The 19134-nt window shown below is 48.5% G+C and overlaps 1 long non-coding RNA gene across 1 annotated transcript; it reads left to right on the top strand.

Annotated features, from left to right (window-relative positions):
* Positions 1-2223: 2223 nt before the first annotated feature.
* On the top strand, positions 2224-5943 carry LOC121157063. The gene is made up of 4 exons (XR_005883978.1): positions 2224-2339; positions 2850-2933; positions 5148-5259; positions 5887-5943. It is a non-coding gene; the product is annotated as an uncharacterized LOC121157063 (long non-coding RNA).
* Positions 5944-19134: the final 13191 nt, after the last annotated feature.

Below are 19134 nucleotides of genomic sequence, written 5' to 3'. Positions count from 1 at the left end.
TAAAGGGCCCTTTACCTGTCCTCATTCTTGCCCCAGACTCTTCTAGAATATAATTCTCGGAGATTTGTTACAGTGGATTTGTGAGCCTCCAGCAAGCTAGTCTTGTTGGGAGCGCTGATGTTCTAAGCTGGCTGGGTTTAGAGGGGTAATGGTTAGGTCCCAACGCCCACACCGATCTTCCTGCCAGAGAACAGGAAGATGGGCTTGTGTTGTTCTAACCCTGCTGGCCATCTTGCCCGAGGTGCCTGGGCCCAGGAGGACAGCCAGGATGGTGCTGGCCTTGCTGATGCCCAGGCGAATATGCCAGTGAAGTGGGTGTGGCAGGTGCCAGTTAGCTCCAGCTTCAGCCGATGCCAGACCTGAGACCTTGGCAAGTTACTTCACCTTTCTGTGCCTTACTTTCTGCGTCTGTAAAATGGGTATAATAATAGCTCCTACCACATGGGAGTATTGAACTTACGAGTGACTTACCATACATTAAGCACATCAAATGCTGCTTGTTTCCTTGTTGGCTGTTACTTCTTATGCTTCATGTGTTTTGAGAGAGAGAGAATGCGCAGGAGGAAGCACGCCACCATCTAGTGCCTAGGGTTGCCTCTGAAACTCTTGCCGTAGTCTTCGCCCCTAAATTGACATTGTAATAAAGCTTTCTCCCAGTAATGGGACTGGATGAAAATGTCCAGCATGGCCGCCCACTGTATTCCCACAGCCCGTCATGATACCATCAGAACAGGGTCATCCTGACAGACACTGCCGCTCCTGCTGCACACCCAACACCACAAAGCTTCCAGGACTTCCCACAAGGCCAAGAAGTGGGCCGATTCCTAGAAATCCCGGCCTTTTCCGGGAAGATGCTGCCTCTGGTCACAGAAGGAGATGGCCCTAAACGCAGAGCCCAGCCTGAGAGGGAGCTTTTGTTCTGGTGGATTGAGCTCCTCTGTTAGTCCTGGTCTGCGTCCTGTCCTGCCAGATTTACCTGTCTTCCAACACCAGGGTTCTGGGAGTATAGAAGAAAGCTGTATGCACAACCTCATTTTCTCAATGTCGGGGGCTAAGTTTGGGTGGCAGAGAGTGACCGAAAGTTTGGCTGGCGGAAGTGAGTTCATTTTACCTGAGGAAAAATGTGGATTTCTAGCTAAATTGAATTTTATCTAGCTCCTGGCTTAATAAAGTAGTCACTGGGGAAGAAGCCCCAAGCCCCAGAGAGAGGAGTGTGGGAATTTCTTTTTTTTTTTTTTTAAGATTTATTTATTTATTGGAAAGTCAGATATACAGAGAGGAGGAGAGACAGAGAGGAAGATCTTCCAGCCGATGATTCACTCACTAAGTGAGTGCATTGGCCGGTGCTGTGCTGATCTGAAGCCAGGATCCAGGAGCTTCTTCTGGGCATCCCACACAGGTGCAGGGTCCCAAGGCTTTGGGCCATCCTTGACTGCTTTCCCAGGCCACAAGCAGGGAGTTGGATGGGAAGTGGAGCCACTAGGATTAGAACCAGTGCCCATATGAGACCCCGGCGCATTCAAGGTGAGGACTTTAGCCGCTAGGCCACGCCACCAGGCCCCAAGTGTGGGAATTTCTGCACTGTTCATGGCCAGAGGACAAAAGGGGTGAGGTGCCTGTCATGTGAGCCAACCCAGCGCCTGATGCAGACCTGACAACCACACAGCTTAGTTCCCTGAAAGGCCAACAGCTGCTGGTAGGGCTGTCAAGGGCCCTGCACCTGCTCCCAGCCAGATGGTCTTGTTCCTGTAGACTGAGGACCATTCAGTACCCCTCCCCGCTGTTCCTCTGCTGCCCATGCTCGTTAGAGCATCACCTGGAGTATTCTGTGCCCTCACGGACACTGCTGCAGCACAAGCCCAATGCACAAGCCCAATGGGCTTATCTGCTAATGCAAGAGATTCTCTCTCACTCTTGGTAAAGGTAAGGCACCTTACAGCAAGCTGTGGTTTCTTATTTAACCCCCTCTGGTCTGCAAGATTGATCAAAAATCTTTAAAAATTTATTTAGTTATTTGAAAAGCAGAATTACATGCACATGCATGTGCATGAAGAGGAAGAGAATGATCTTCTATTTGTTGGTTCACGTCCCAAATGACCACAGCAGCCGGAGTTGAGCTGGTCTAAAGCCAGGAGCCAGGAGCTTCTTGCAGGTTTCCCACATGGGTGCAGGGTCCCAAGTACTTATATCATCCTCTATTGCATCCCTAGGTACATTATCAGGGAACTGGGTTGGAAATGGAGCAGCTAGGACTCAACTCAGTGCCGCAGGCATCAGCTTTACCTGTTGTGCCGTGGTGCAGGCCCCAAGGTTGACCACATTTAAGAAGACAGCCCTAGGTGGGTGAAGATGCTGGCTAAGATGCCTGTGTCCAGTACCAAAGCACCTGGGTTCACATCTCGGCTCTGCCCTGATTCCAGCTTCTGCTTACTTGATCCCTGGGGGGCAGCAGGTGGCGGCTCACATGCCGCCAATGAAGGAGACCAGGGCTGTGTTCCCAGCTCCTGATTTTAGCCCTGGTTGATGTGGGCATCTGGGGAGAGAGCCAGCAGATGGCATCTTCCTATTTGCCTCTCAAACAAACAACAGTCTTAAGAATAGAAGAGAGCAAGCAGCTCCCGTGGCCTGAGGTGGGGAGACAGGCCCTTCCCTCCAGGTGGGTCAGGCTAATGTAGAGGAGGGTACAACTTTGGATTCTAACCATTCTTTTTTGACATAATCTCCTAACAAACAATGACATATGTGCATGAAGATGTATGTGCAAGGATATGTGTTGAGGGTCTATATTTGGAGAAAATTAAATGTGCAATAAGAGGTGACTGACTAAATCCATGTTGGTTTATCCATAGGCTGAAATCCCAGGCTATCATAAAAGGACAATGCATAGCTCTTCTATGTGTTGCTATGGGAAGACCATCCAGATATATCTCTGGGTAAGAAATATAGGTTACAAAATTACATACATACTATGAGCTCATTTTTGTACAAAATAAAACCATCCTTCTTTCTAAATATAAAATTGCATTAAAGTATTAACAGGTGTTTTCTTGGATGGGAGGGGATTATGTGTGAATCCTATGCCTTCTAAAATGTCTTAAGTGAGAGAGACGACTTGACTAACCCAAATGGATGTCTCTAGAAGTGAAAGGCTGGGCTGATCCATTGTGCTTGGGTAGAGGACTCCTGAACTTGGGAGCAGAGGTGCTTTTGGCATCTGGAGCTGGGTGTGACTCCTGATAGGCCTGCAGCAGGTGGCTCAAGCTCTTTGCCTTTTGGGGTTTTCATCTGAACAACGAGCTGTGGTGGTATCCACATCACAGCGGTTGTGTGGATATTTGGTAGGATGCCGTCTGTGGAGTGGCTGGCCCCTAAGAAGTGTTTGGTTAATCTCAGCGATTAGTGAACCTGCTGTCAGCTCCACAGGGCAGAGTCCATATGTGGTCGTGATGAGACCATTGACAGCACCAGATTTGGGTTCTTCCAGCTGTTCAAGGGGAAAATGCAAGTTTCATTTCTGGACACGTCCCAGTGGGTTCTAGGTGAGCAGATGGCAAAGGTACGTGAGAGACAACCATCAGAATCCCTTCTGATCCTACATTGAAGCCACTGGCTAGAGTCAGGCGAGCTGGGGCTGCCTTGTACCACCTGTGAGGGACACTGGAGAGTCGTTCTCTCTGGGGTCCAGGGCTCTCATCTCTTTGATGCAGCTGGTATAAAAATTTAAAGTAGAGAAATCCACCTCCAATTCCTGATGTTGTTTTTGTTCTGAATCAGGGACACTAATCTCCCTTCTTCCCTCTCTCCCTCCCTCCCTGCACAGATGCCCATGAGGCAGAGGGACCGGGCCTTACAGGGCTGCCACAACGCACATTCACCCTCCTTCCGCGACAAGGCTTTCTCACACCCTGCACAGGCGCCAAGGGCAGTGCCTGGAGTGGTGAAGCCAGGCTTCTGGTCAGATGGGCACAGCAGGAGGTTGTACCATAGTGCTATGGTGCTGCATTGTGCTCATACTGGCTTCCTTGAGTGTGCAAAGGGAGGAGAGAGGAGGCAAAACGCCCAAGCCCATCGTAAGGTGAAGAAAGGTGGTGGGGCTGCTCTCCAATAATGAGCAGGGCCTGGACTGGGGAGTGGGCGACTGGGACTTGCTGCTCCCTTTTTTCTCCAGTGATGTTGGGACAGGGGAGCTGTGATCCCATGTGTGTTAAAGGGAAGTGCCTAGCAGGTTTTGACCTCTAAGGTAACACAATCAGAAATGCCCAACACTGCCTGCCCCAGGCCAGGCACAGCTCAGCAGCTGTGATCATTTATTTCTTGTCTTTGGGCTTTCTGCCCAGGGCCTACTCCTGATTGGGGCTCTTTAATATTTGGACCCTGAGTGAGTGAAGAAATAAGAGGATCCCAGCCATCCAATCTCAGATGCCTGCCTTCTTGGAGACTGAAAGTTGCTAGGAGGTTCAGATATGTTGAGATGGAATGGTCTCCTTATGTCATTAAGAAGTCAAGTACTAATGGCAGGACCTGGGTAGAGTTGCCAAGGTCCTGGTTCTGGCTCCTGGCCAAAGGAATTGCAGGCCTTGAGGAGCGAACCTGCCTGTCACCTTGACTGTCGAATGGATGAATAAACATTACAACTATCACCATCAAAGCCATGAATATTAGTGGTCATTTTCTGTGGACTGTCACCACATCTGACGGGGTCCAGGGCTTGGGGAGGATGTGTTCGTGCACTTTGAGAACCAGCAGCAGGGCCAGCAGGAGAGCTGTGATGCAGGATGCCCAGAGCCAGAGTCCCAGGCCGGACACTGTGCTTTGGTCCTCACATAGGAAGATGCTGGCATGAGGATTTGCTTTTCTACTCCAATTTCCATTTTTCCATGAAATTTTAAAGTGCCTTCATACTGCTTCCAAGCTGGGAATTGCATTTTTCACAAGTTGAGGAAACATGGTTCATGATATGTACAGCATATTCCAAAGTCGATGTTCCATAAATAAAGCTGTATTACAACCTTACCACACTCAGTCATTCCCTCACTGTCTTCAGCTGCTTTGTTCTCTAGTTGTGAAGGAGCCTACTTGGCCTGCACAGTTTAAAATATTTGCTCTGGCCTATTAAAAAAATTTGTTTGCCTCCTCCTGGCCTTCAGAGAGAAGAATAGGATATGTCGGAGTTCTAGCTGGATAAGTTGCACCTGCTGTCTTGGAAGCAAGTGTGAAAGAACTATTAACACCAGAGACCCTCTTGGATGGCCTGACAAGGTAACACCCCTCTCAACAGGTGGATTCAGATACATTGTCATTCATGGCTGTGCTCTGGCTCTCCTGGGTTCAGTGGCCCTCACTGCTTGTACCATCTAAAGAGGAAGCCAGTTCACAAGCCTGTATTCCTGGTGATGTTCTCTGCTCACACTGTGGGCAGACAGGATAAGGGTGGGTGCCCACACTGTGTGTGGGAGGGGATGAGGGGCTTCAAGGGGTTTCAAGGTCCAGTAGCCCCCTCTCCACCTGCCTGGTGCTATGGGCCTCTTTTCCTTTCTTGGATCCATTTAAACTCCAAGTTTCAGATCTGACTCTAGAGTGTGGACAGGAAAGGGTGCCTTTGACCCAACCAGTTGAATCTGCCCAGCTGTGACACATGTTGAAATGCATCTCCATTACTGAAAATCTAATTTTGTTTCTGAAACTCTTTGCTGGAAATATTGAACTGGAACAGAGAATTCAATTTGCTCAAGTTCAAATGTGGTTTGCTGTCATCCGAGTGAAATGGGTCTCTCTCCCTCCCTTCTGAGTGTTTATAACCGCTCTTGGTCATTATAGTGAACGTTCCAGAATAAAGTGATAATTTGTTCACATCAAATGACTACTGTTTGCTTGCAACTTAAGCAGGTGGAGCTGGATTTATTCACATCCAAGAGTAAAAGGGAGTCATAGACTTCTGTTCTTAGACTCAGCCCTTCTGTCAAAGAGTGGAGTGGAAAAGAAGACTCAAGCAGGAAGCATAGTATGCTTTGATCCTTTTTTTCTCCTTAATGTTTCGAGTAAGTACAGATCATATTTGGCATCTGTGTTACTTGCTCCCCTACACAGCACCCACCACTCCCCTGCCGGGAGGCCCTAAGAGGTTGACCTGCCTACCTCTAACCACAGAGAAGGTTAGCCATCCGGGAAGCTGAAATCTGAATACAGGCGACTCGGAGGCTGCATTTTCTGGATTTTAGAGCAGCTGATGCAAGCCTGGACTGAGGGCAGGGCTGGCTTGTCGCAGCTGTTCATGTTTAGTAGCGCCCATATGGGGTCATGGAGAGATGAAATCAGGCGCATGTTTATTTTGGTACAAACGGTTTTGGGTACAAAGGTTCTTTTTATAGATAATGCATGGGTAGTGCATATCACAGACTAAAATATTTTTATTTAATTGTTATGTATTTTATCTGTTTGAAAGGCAGAGAGAGAGAGAAAGGGGAGGCACCTCCTTTCCACAGCTTTACTTACCAGATGCCCTCACAGGCAGGGCTGGGCTTGGCCAAAGCCAGGAGCTTGGCACTCAGTCAGGGTCTCCCATATGGGTGGCATGAGCCTCCTACCTGACCATCACTGGACCTCCCAAGGAGCACACTGTTGCCAGCGAGCTGGAATGCAGAGTGGAGCCGGACTGGAACTCAGGCAGCCTGAGATGGGATGCCAGCTCCCAAGTGGCCGCTGCACCGCTGTGTCAGATGCACCGCTGTGTCAGATGCTTGCCCCTTAGCACTTTTTTTTTCTCATCAATGTCTGCTACAGAGGCCAGGTGCTGCCCTCCCTCCAACTCTCTCCCTGCCCTGTAGCTCCTCGTGCTTTCTGGGTTAAGTCTTCACTGAGCACAGGCCAGCAGTATGTCCTTCAGAAGGTCTTGCTCACAATACCTTCTCTCTCTAGAGAGCCAGCAAGTAGACATGTCAGGTCCTGCCTATCACAGGCACCCCTGGTTGCCCTCAGCTCTGCTCCATGGCAGGGCTGCAGCCTCAAGCAAGATGTCAATGGTGAGCGTGGCTGCAGCCCCACCAAACCGTGTTTATGAAGCAAGCGTGGCCAGCTGTGGATCAGAAGCTAGGCTAGAGCCGGTGATTGGGCCTCCAATGAGTAGGCAGCAGATCGTAGGGATGTTGCTGATAGTGACTGTAAATTGTTATTTATAGGGTGAGCTGTGGAAAAGGCAGGTGGCTACCTGCTCGCTAATTCCAGGGTCCACACACAGATGAGATTCAGCTGCATTTTCTGATGATTGTATTTTCTTTCTGCAAATCTCAGGGCTGCATTTACACTAGATGAAATTTAATTAAACCCACAAAGATATCTGTACTTCTCCAACTAACTGCCTGATTTAGCCCACAGTTAATTGAAGTCATTGGAGAATTGGTGGAAAGTGGATTTCATTCTCTTCCAATCTGGGGCCCAGGACCCTAGTATTGCCACTGTAATCAAGTCCCGGGATTCTGGGACCTCCCCGAGCATCTGTCGGAAGTGGGATGGGTATTTAATTCCACTTGCCATTTGGGGTGACTCCTGTGGTGTGAAGATATCAGCTGCTCCGTCACCGGGGAAATGGGCTTTAATCACGGGTCTGTCAATATGTTCACCCTGCAGTTCGAAAAACCTCAGAGCTTTCGGTGTCATCAGGATGCCAAATCTGCTTAAGAATTTTCGCTTTATTCTCCATCTTTGGTATCTGCTTCTGGAACAGGCTTGAACTCAAGCTGAGCTTTCTACTGAGTCTTTGGATGACTTGAAGAAAATCCATTTTAACATCTCAGGGTTCCCGACCTGCAACACAGGAATGCTGCCAAGTGTCTTTTTTACCTGATATGCTTGTGAGCAACGCCGAACATGAGCAGAGCACCCTTGAGTGACAGACAGCATCCACAGTCATGGCTTTGTTAGATCACCACAATGACCCCATGAGGTGGGAGTTATTGTCTATAGCGTATAGACAGGGACACCGTGGCGCAGGCCCTGGAAGTGCTGGGAGTAGGGACAGGCTCTGGGCTCTTTAACCCAGGAATATTTTCTGCTCCCGTGTAGCTGCTGTAGTGGGACTGGCCCCAGGATGGGGGAGCTGCACCCCTGAACTGAAAAGTCCCCGATGGGTGAAGGTGGAGCTCAGAGGGGAAGCAGAGAGGAGAGCCTGCAGCTCATGGGTCACAGTGTAGAAAATTATCAGTGACCTAGGCAACATGGGGCTCCAGGGTTGACTTAGTGCCTCGACTGTGTCATCAAGGACTAGGACCCAGCCTGCTCTCCAGGATTGTCCCTTAGTCACAAAAGAGCTGCCATACTTCACACAGCTTGATCCAAGGCAGGAAGGAGGAGGAGGCCTTACCCAGTCACCACATGTGTCAGGGATGAAAACTTCTAATGAACCCCTCATCTTTCACCACCATACATCCAGCCCTGGGCCTGCCTAACCAAACAGAGGGTGCAAAATGATCAAACTGGGACCTGCACCTCATCTTTTTTGAGTGGGGAGAGGGGCTCCCCTTCCCAGGACACCACACAAACTGGAGGTTCTGTACTGTAGGCAAAAACTCTGGAATTGGGCTGATAGGGCAGTGTTACCAACTCAGCATCCATGTGGCCAGATCTTATTTTTTGGGAGAAACAAGACAACTGGATTTCAGTGTTAGATCTCTGAATTTCTGTATATTTTCAGCCTTAAGTCACAAGATCTAAGGTGGTCTAAGCAAACACCTTTGCCAGCCATGTTGGGCCCTTGTGCCGCCATTTGTAACTTTCCCTCCTTCTTTCCAAGCTCTGTCCCCTCCAAGGTTGGACACATCCAAGTTCTGAAACTTACAACCTTGCTGCCTCCCCAGAGCAACCCCATGATTCCTCAGCTTTGCAGGCTGCACCTGCACCCAGATGTCCCCACACATCTTGCCCTGGTGTCTCAGTTGTGAAAGCACCTGATATGAAATTAAACTGGGCTAGGGTACTTGGGTGATTATGTGATGGCGGCATGGAGGAAATGAAAGTCATTTCTCTCCCAGCCAAGTGCTGGGCGGGGCCTTTCACTGCCTACCACCTCCCCGCTGCTCCCAGATCTTATACTTTGGCAACAAATTTGCCCCCATTTAATCAGTGGCGTTTATTTCAGGCAACCCAGAGGCCCTGGCTGGTGGGAGTGTGTGTCTCTTGGCTGGTATCAGGGAGCTCTTTAGGAGGGAAGGATCAAGGGCACATGGGCAACAGGGTAGGACATGGCATGGGCTCAAGCCACTGGCCACAGGGAGGAAAATTTGCATTGAATTTTCTGGCTTGGGCCTGTGACTGGACCCAACCCTGGCCGTTATAGGCAGTTGGAACATGTGAGGGCCATGGCGGGGTGGGGCAGGACATGTAAACCACCAGATTGAAGATTCTCTGTCTTTATGTCTTCCAAATAAATCAGAAACTTTAAAAAGAAAGTTCTGGAAAGCAGCCAGGGTTGGAGGGGCCATGATCTTATCAGGAAGGGACATCCTGAGTGTTTGGCCTAAACTGCAAATTGCTCTGCTCCATGAGGCGCATGCTGATTTAAAAGTAGAGGTGAGGCTAAGAGGCCAAGTACACTCTGGCATAACTGCACAGCTAGGGCAGCAGACACCACTGTCGCATCCCAAAAAAGGACCCCCATGGAGCACCCCAGGATATGAGTTGGGCCCCTGGAGGGCTGCTCCCCAGGAGTGCAGGAGGATGGGAAGCTGACCATGGCTCGGGGGCATTGAGGCACAGCTCTGTCATCGCAGACCTGTTGGAAGTGGCTTCTTTGTCTGCTGATGTATCAAGCTGGCAGAAGCAGAGAAGAAAGACTGGGAGGTTTGCTCAGCTCCACACATCCTGCTACTCTGTGCTTTATTCCAGCCTCTGTGCCTACAACTAACTCCATGCAGGTGCAGCACAATGCCACCTGCTCAGCCTCGCAAAGCCCCGACTTTCTGTACCAGGGTTCTTCCATGCCTTGATCATGGCATTGGTCTCTTAATCTTGCGTGTGCTAACCTGGAAGTAAAAGGGTGCTAGCCACCCCTTGACCAGGGGGATGGAAGTTGGGGGAGTAAATGTGTCTTTTGTTCTTGTGACAGAGAACAATTGAACCAGCTAAATGTTAGATCTTAGCTGGATCCATGCGCAGTCACGCACAGTAATGACCAATACAAGCACTGACCCTTAACTGGTTTTCTTTTGTTCTCACACTCACACCCTTCCAGAATAGGAATCAAAGTTTCAGATTCTGCTTTCTGGAAGAATCCAAATAGAATACAGAGGTTTGAAATTCTACATTTTTCTTCTACATGTCTACATGTCATATACATACTCAAAAAAAAAAAACAAAACAGAAAAGCAAAACCTAAGAATACCAAAAGACAAGATAGGAATAAAAGCAAAATGATTAGGATCGGTAGAACCATAGGAAATACAGACACTGTTTTCTGCCAGGGACTTTGAAATAGTAATTATTAAAATGCTCAGAGCACTGAGTGATAAGGGTGAAGAATTTTTGCAGAGATCAACAAGCTAGGAAAGAATCAAATGAAGTTTTTACCATTGAGAGAGAAAATGTTTAAGAGTGTTTATATGCAGCCGAAGAGAAAATTATTAAACTGGAAAAGAGATCAGAAGAAAACAGATTAAAGCACAGAAAGACAAATGCTGGAGATAAAATTTGTAAAACACAAATGAAATAACAAGCATGCAATAAAATGTGACATTCTAATACTTGAAATTCCAGAGGAGACAGGAGACCATGCAAGATGTACCATTTAAGGACAAAATTGCCGATAACTTTTCAAAAGTGATATAGCAAAGAATCTATGAGAACATCAAGCAAACAGTAAAAAAAGAAGTCATCTCTAGTCAGACCATAGTCAACGCACTTAAGGCTGATGACAAAGGGAAAAACATCTAGTAAAAGGTAGGTTACCATCCAGGAAACAAAGATAACACAGCCCTTGGAGCTGCTGGTCAGCAGCTATTAGGCAATGAGATGATGGCCTCTGAGTGCAGGGAGGACAGGCCTTCCCACCTGGGGCAGTTGCTCAGTGGCTGAGATGCTGTTAGGCGTGTCTGGGTTTGCATCCTGGCTCTACTCTTGCGTCCAGCTTCCTGTGAGGCAGCAGGTGATGGCTCAAATGTGTGGGTCCCTGTCACCTGTTTGGGAGTCCTGAATTGAGTGCCAGGCTCTGGACTTTGGAGCTGGCTCAGTCCTGGCTGCTATAAGCATTTGGGAAGCAAACCAAAAGGTCTCTGCCGTTCTGCTTCTGTAAAAACCCAAGATTGTAAAAAACGGAAATGTGCTAACATAAAACTGAGGGCAAGTGAAGACATTTTCTAACAGCTGAGACTTCTCTCCCAGCAGACTAGCACTCAAGAAAGCGATAAATCGTGTTCTCTATGTAGAAGGATCGTGATCTGAGGTAGCCACTCAGATGCAGGAGGGAAAAAAGGGACAGTGTAAAGTACAAATGCAGTGATGTGTCTAAGCACTCATCGCAAGCATATATTTTATCTGTTTATTTGATTTGTAGTTCCTATATAGCTTTACTACCGTAATTGTTAAAAATTAACAATATACATAGTATTAAAAACACATAACAAAACTAGTATGTAGCAGGCCCATTTTCTGACATGATTAAAGCACCAATGTACAGCTTTTGGTGTGTTACACTACCTAGGTAAATGCTAAGAGGTGAGTGAAAGCACATGGAAGTAGCTGGGCACTTGGTGCATGTTACATAAGGACAAAATCTGAGTGTTTGTTACAAAGACAGGAAGTACAGCAGAGGAACTTCTAGAGTCTAGCATTGCTGTGGCAATGTGCCCCAAGGTGTCAGGTGCTGGAGGCTGCGTCCCCAACATGGTTATGAAAAGTAATCTGATCAGAGGGGGCACCACCCTTGGGTAGGATTGGATTTGAAGAGGAAGCTTAGTCACTCCTATAAAGTGAGACCATGACATGCATCTGCCTTTGGCACATGGCTCTTTTCCTTCCCAATTCTCCATATTTTGGTGCAGCCCAAGGGGCCCTCCCCAGAGTCCTTCAGAAGCAGCCCCTGATTTTGGACTTTGAACTTCCAAAGCCTGTAACAGAAGAGGACAGAAGGATGGTAATAATCACATGATAGATTGAATATGTGAGTGACACGTTGTGAGGAGATGAAGACCATGAGGCTGAACAGGAAAACAAGCCAGCTGCAGGCCACTGCCAGGAGACTGCTGTCAAGGCAAGGACAGCCTGAAAGCAAGCATACAGAAAAACACACCCAAGATGAGACTGGAGCCACTTTACCCAGAGCGGACAAAGGATACATCATGGTCAAAACACTCCTAGAGATCACGTGACAGCACAGTACAGCTCTAAGGAGCAGATGGCGATTTTAAATTCATTTGCATCTAATGAAGTAATATAAAAGCCAACAAAACCAAAAGGGATGTAGATCAGCTTTGTCCCCTACAAAGAATCTGTAGCATGCTTCCATCAGATAAAAATAGGCATGGACTTAGAATATTTGATAAATGATTGATAACTCAATCTAGTTGACATATTCAGAAAATTACACGCAACAGCTGAAGAATGCATTTTTCTGCCAAGAACTCCTGAACAGAATAGGCCATATGCTGGGCCAGAAGGCACTGCCACACATTTCAAGGGACTGAAATCACACAGAATGTGTCCTCTGCCCACGGGAGATGGAAGCTAGATGGTAATCTAAAGATAACCAGAAGAATCTCATATGTTTGGGAAGTAACAGAATCCAAGACAAAATCACAATGGGATTAGCCAGTGTTTCCTTCTATTTAATAAGGAGAAGACACAGGTCAGCACCATGTAAGTCTTCATTCTAAGCAGAAGCAATGGAGTTGGGACTTACCCTTCTTTAGACTACTGAAAAATGGGGAGAAGTTATGAAAGAACAGTAATTATATGATCATATGCAAGTGGTTATATGAGTAACAGTTGCTGTGACTGAGAAATAAAATGCTTGAAAATAAAGATTTAGTGGATTTGTTTGATAACAGATTAGACATAGCTAGAGAGAAAATCAATGGATTAGACAGCTGTAGCTAGGGAGAAAGTGACTTTCTTTTCTCTTAGGGCATGCGGTTGTTTGGGGAGGTGCCAGAACGTTCCCTTCTGTATCTCGACAAGAATGCTGGTTCCAAACTTGTGGAGCTGTCCAATAAAACATTGGAAATACATGAGTGTCAGGCTCACAGAGCCTTAGTCTTGTTGAAAAGATTAATCATAAATAATTCATGATAAATTCTTAGCAAAAACTTACCAAGAAAAACCGAGAAGGCATAAAATTCAGTATTAGGAACAAAGAAAAGGCATCACCACAGTGCCAGTGAACGTTAGAAAAATAACGAGAGGATGCCATGAACAACTTCATGTCAATATACTTAGATAAAATAGACAAATTCCTAGAAATACAAAGGTAGCGCAGGAGAAAATACAAAAGATCCTTTGTTTACTAGGGTCTTTGATGTAATTCAAAAGCATTTCACGAGGAAAACCTCAAGCAGGCCTGTGTGGTTTCAACTGGTGACACTTTTTAATCATCTGTGAAAGAAATTACACGGACATCACTCAGGTTTCTTCTGAGGAAGCAAAAAGAGATTAAGTGTAAATATTCTGGACGCATTGGCATCCCAACTCAGATGACCAGATGAACAGTGGTCAGGAGATGCAAGGCTGTGTTTTCATATTTGAAGTTAATCAGTGCCATCCCTGCATGAGCAGAATAAAAGCATAAAATAAAAATCTCAACACAAGCAGAAAGCTGAATTCCAGCATAGATTCTTGGGAAAATTTATAGCAAATAAAGAGTAATGTCTGACTTCTGATTGGCCAAGAGCAGGGTCCTGAGGAACCTGTGGGAAGGACACTGGTGTTGCTGCTGGCAGTAGCTCCTTGGATGACAACTGAGGGCGGACTGGGAGTGGAGCAGGAAGTGAAGGAACAGAGGGAGCAGTGTGTGCGGAGGCCACAGAGCAGCAAGGACAGCACATTGAAGGAACCATGGCTTTATTTTCCCCTCATTCCCAAGAACTTCTCCCCCTCCTCCCACCTCTGTGATCAAAGTACGTCTCTGTTACAGTCCCCAGGGCCCTGTAGGACCCATGGAATGTTCCAAGCTTTGTGCCTGGGGCCTCCCACTGAGTCACATCACCTGCTCCCCACTTCCTGCACGGAGTCCCTGTGTTGAAGCTCATCTTGCTGATCCTAATGAGAATGCCATAGCTCAGAGAGGGCTGTGCTTTTTTTAAAAAAAGAAACTTATTTATTTTTATTGGAAAGTCAGATATATGGAGAGGCAGAGAGAAAGATCTTCTGTCTGCTGATTCACTCCCCAAATGTCTGCATCGGCCAGAGCTGAGCTGACCTGAAGCCAGGAGCTAGGAGCCTCCTTCGAGTCTCCCACATGAGTGCAGGGTCCTAAGGTTTTGTGCTGTCCTTGACTGCTTTCCCAGGCCACAGGTAGGGAGCTGGATGGGAAGTGAAGCAGCCAGGATTAGAACTGGCATCCATATGGGATCCTGGCTCTGCAGGGTGAGGACTTCACTGCTAGGCGACCAGGCTCATTTGCTGTGCCTTGAGACTGTCCTTTGCCTGCAGCTCCTGCTGACAGTGTGGGAGTTCTGTGGGACTTGCGGGCTTTGTGCCCAGCTGGGTGGGTGCAGCAGAATACTGATCCCTGTCCTGGGTCTGAGTCTTTGCTGAGTGCATTGGCCTATCTGGGATTGTCAAGGTGACAGCCTAGAGATGGCGTGGGCCATCCTGCCACCCTGTGGGATGACGCTGCCAATATGGAGGTTAGCGGAGCTGGGAGACAGAGTCAGAGGTGACTCTCAAGGCCCTATGGAACCTGTGCCTGGACTTCTCCTGTGCCACTTCCTGTGGCAGTGAGCTTCCAGTTCAGGTCAACTTTCTATCTGCATATGCCTGACCAATGAGCAGCAGTTTGCGATCTGGGCCAGCCTTTGATTTTATTATCATTCTTATTACCTCATGAGTGTGTCCCCAGTAGAGAGAGGAAAAAAGCCAGCAGCTTCTTGCTTCAAGCATGTGTCCAGGTGCACTGGAACATTCTGTGTGTGATCTTGGGCAGGTGTGAATGCAGAGCTTGGCTGTATTGCTTCTGTGTGCTGCATAGCACCTGCCACGAGCATGGCCAAGGGCAAGCCCCTCTCCTCCTCTCTGATCTTCAGTGACTGATCATTCAGGCCGCTGGGGAGTGGAAATGGGCCACCACATGTTTCACACAGAACTCCACAGCTCCAGGCAGCCTGCCAGGCATCCAGAAGAACTATCTTGGGTTGGAGAGTTGGCCCTGCTGTGTTTCCAGGGATGGCCCGGGGCCCAGAGGGATGAAGTCGCCAAGTGGGCAGCTGGTGGCTGGCAGAGCCAGATCTTAGGTCCTCGCCCTGGTGCTGCAGGACCCGCCTTCCCCAAACGTCACATCGGGCAATGGAGTGGCAGGAGGGAGCTCCAACTCAGAGCCCACGGCCTTTTTTTTTAAGAAGCCGGAACTTATTTGATTATAGACTAATGCATATTCATTGAAGAGAATTTAGAAAAGGCAGTTTTGCCAAAAGAGGAAAATTAAACTCACTGGCGTTCTCGTCACCCAGAGATAGCCACAGCCAATGTGCTGGTGTGTGTGTGAGGGGGAGTCTTACAAACCCAAGGCTGAGATGCCCTGTTCTGCTCTGCATTCTGCCTGGGATTTTGATAGGAGGTCTCCTGCTCCTGGATGCTGGCTGGACTGTCGGGTCCCGGCAGTACCCCCAGGTTCCACCCACTAGATGCCAGTAGCAGCCCCCATTGTCAGGACTACCAGAGATAGTATCTCTTGTATCCCCAAGTGTCAAGTGGGCCCTGTGTGACTCGGGCTGGTAGAAGCTCAGCGGCAGCCTGGCCCAGCACTGAATCCCAGATCCCTTGACAAGTGAGCAAGTGAGCAAGCCCCTGTCTGTGACACAGGGCAGTCTCCACCCTCATGAGAGTAGTGAGGGTTAGCGGAGGTGGGGCCTGGGCCATGGAGCACCTTTCTCAGGGAGAAACTGTTGCCCATCCTTGTCCTGGGAGCCTGCGGCTTCCCCAAATCCGAATAGGTCAGTGGCGAAAGCTTCTCTGCCTTGGGGAGGCCTTCACAGCCTGAGAAAATGTGCACATTGTCTCAGTGTGGTGACAGGGGTGATGACAAAGATGTGGCTCTGAACAGGGCTGCTAGGGCCGAGAGGGGAAGGGACGTGGAGGGAGGGTGTTAAATAGATGCAGGGTGCTACATGGTGGGATGCTCCACAACACAGCAGGGGTGTAGCAGGGTGGGATGAATGAGGGCTAAGATTTTCTAGAACAGTAGGGCCATGGTGGTTGGCAACAGTTGGTTATCTCCAAGTAGCTAGTAGAGAACATTTGAATTTTGCCACACTAAGCAATGTTGTTATCAGGAGCCTTTAAAAAGTTGTGGAACATGGACTTAGAAAATAGGTCCATTCTGTTACAAAAATATTCAAAGCCCCCCTGCAGTTTTCTCATGATACATGTCTTCCTTGAACTTGAAGACTTCATATGCATGGAAGGTGATGATAGGCCCATTCCCTTCTGGATCCCAACAACATCTGTGTGTTGAAATGCTGCCCTGGATCCCACGTATGCCCCTTTAATTGTTGTATCTCAACCCCCCAGGAAATGTCTTAAAGAGATGTGGCTGTAAGTCAGCTAGCCTGCATTTCTACCTGGCCTATGTTCCCAGCTGCTCATTAATCTCGGGTGGGCAGGTGGCTACACTGTTCTGTGCCTCAGTTTTCCCATACGTTAGATGAAGGTAAGGTAAGGTGGTACCCACCTCTTTGGGCAGTTGGTTAGCTGAGTTCCCTGGTGTGTCTGTCCTAATAAATATGATCACATCCAGTGTTGGGGAGGAAATCATTAGATCAAGTTTTGAGTGGAAAGCTATCAGTGGGAGTGGCTCTGGCCTGAAGAGATGTTGCGTGTGAGAACCTGAGGCTTTGCCTCACTTGAGACCCCCACCATAACCTCTACTGCCTCCTCTGCTACTCTAAGACTGTGAGTGGCATCTGGCCAGCCTCGAGAGCTGGGGCTCACACCTCAGGGACATCTCCACTTCAAAAACTCCACTTCTCATGTGGGAGTGCTCCTAGGGTTTGTTTCTGGCTTCAGCTCCACCACCAGCTTCTTGTTGGTCGCCAACGTGGGAGGCGTGGGTTGCATTCCAGCCTTTTGGTTCCAGCCTGGCTAGGGCAGATGTTGGATTATCAACTAGCAAACTGGCATTCTCAGTCCGTCTCTGCCTCTTTCCCTTTCAAAATTAAATTTTAAAAAGTGCATTGAGTCATCCTGGGAGTTTCCAAGTGGTTTTCAAAATTTGTGTGTATGTTAAAAAATCTAGAATGTAAAATTTACCATTTTGCCCATTTTGAGTGTGCAGTGTAAGTTGTGCAACACAAGCCATCATCCAATTCCACCACTTTGGCGTCTTCCCAGCCTAAAACTGTCCCCATCAGCCACTTGCCCCCCATCTTCTCTGTCCCCCACCCTTGTCACTATCCTTCTACTTCCTGTGAATTTTGGCCTTCAGGTCACACACTAGTGGATCACAGTTTCCATTATCCTGCTGTGTCTAGTTTATTCCTCTCAGGACGCTGCTCTTATGACTCACCCATGTTGTATCAGAGGTTGGGGTTTCCATGTTAAAGGCTGACCATTGTTTCACCGTGTATGCACAGCACATGTCGTGTATTCACCCATCCGTGGATGGCCTCGCTTTGCTCCTACCTTTGACAACTGTGACTGATGCTCTACAAACACCCAGTTGCTGGGGTCTCTGCTTTGAGTTTGCTTTGTGTGTGTGCCCAGGATTGGAAGTTGTGGGTCCTGTAATAATCATGCTTCGTGACTGCATCCTTTTACCTTACCAGCAGCAACACACAAGGATTCCGACTTCCCCCTGGTCCTCACTAAGCCCAGATATGTCTGCAACTCAGCTGCCTTTGAAGGCCCTGTACAAAGCCTGTAGTGCAAACGGGAGGATCTTTGTTCACAGCCATTGTTGTTTCTGCCGGTCCTCTGCTGCCTCAAAGAGCGGTTCCCCAGCCTGTCTCACCCAGAACTTGACCGCAGAGCCATCCAGTGGACAGGGCTGGGGTCACCTTTTTCTCTCATTCAAGCTTTTCCTTTCAAGAGAAGGAGGGGCTGAGGACCCAGTTCAGTAAGTGTGGAAGATTCCAGACTAGAACTCTGGTTTCCTGGCCAATTTGGCCTTTTGCTGCAGAGCAAGGGGGAGAGCACCTGCTGTCTGCCGAGGGTCATTTGGTCATTTATGACACCGTTCACAGGACATCCAAAAGCCTGCTGCAGATTTACTACATTTCAAGTCCTGCCTGCGGCTGCCTTGGCACAACCAGACCAAATGATTTTGCTGCTCCCGGAGGCTGATGTCCTCCCACCCGGCTGGAGCTGGCTGTCTGCCCCCTCCCAGTTCCCTGATCCTGCTGTGCTGCCCCTGGCAAGGGAGACTTACACACTAGGCAGAGAGGCTTGAGGTTCTTAAACCAGCCTCCTCCTACGGACGTGTAAGCTGGGCCCTCAGCACCCACTGGGCTGCAGGGAAAGAGGAAGGGGGACGTCCCTCGCAGCATGCCGCCCTCCCCTGGCAGCACCTCCCAGGCCCCTCCCCATTCTGGGCCTGCCCTGCCCTGGCATCAGGCAGGCAGGTGTGAAAGACGCTTCCAGCTCTGCTGTTTTCCCAAGGGGCAGGGTTGTCACCCCAGCTTGATCGTCTGGTCTCTCATACACATGTTTTATGGGATGACGCTGGGTTGGGGCCGGGAGGAACGCACAGGCCGTATTTGGGGATCTTTGCTTCTTCTCTTAGCTGTGAGTTATTGCCGAGGTTAGTCTGTTTTCTGTTGCTCTCTCACAATACTTAGGGCTGGGTAATATATAAAGAAAAGAAGTGTGGTGTGCTCACAGTTTTGGAGACTGAACTCTATGATCAGGTGACGCTGGGCCTTTGGCGAGGACCTCATGGCGATGATGTCACCCCAGCAGGAGCACTTGCAGAAAAGGTCACACGGCTGTCCAGAAAGCCAG

The sequence above is a fragment of the Ochotona curzoniae genome, unplaced genomic scaffold (assembly GCF_017591425.1).
Source record: "Ochotona curzoniae isolate NIBS_2020 unplaced genomic scaffold, NIBS_Ocur_1.0 contig_3520, whole genome shotgun sequence".
Lineage (NCBI taxonomy): Eukaryota > Metazoa > Chordata > Mammalia > Lagomorpha > Ochotonidae > Ochotona > Ochotona curzoniae.
The sequence above is the reverse complement of the archived record's forward strand: the minus strand, read 5'-3'. Positions and strand labels throughout refer to the sequence as shown.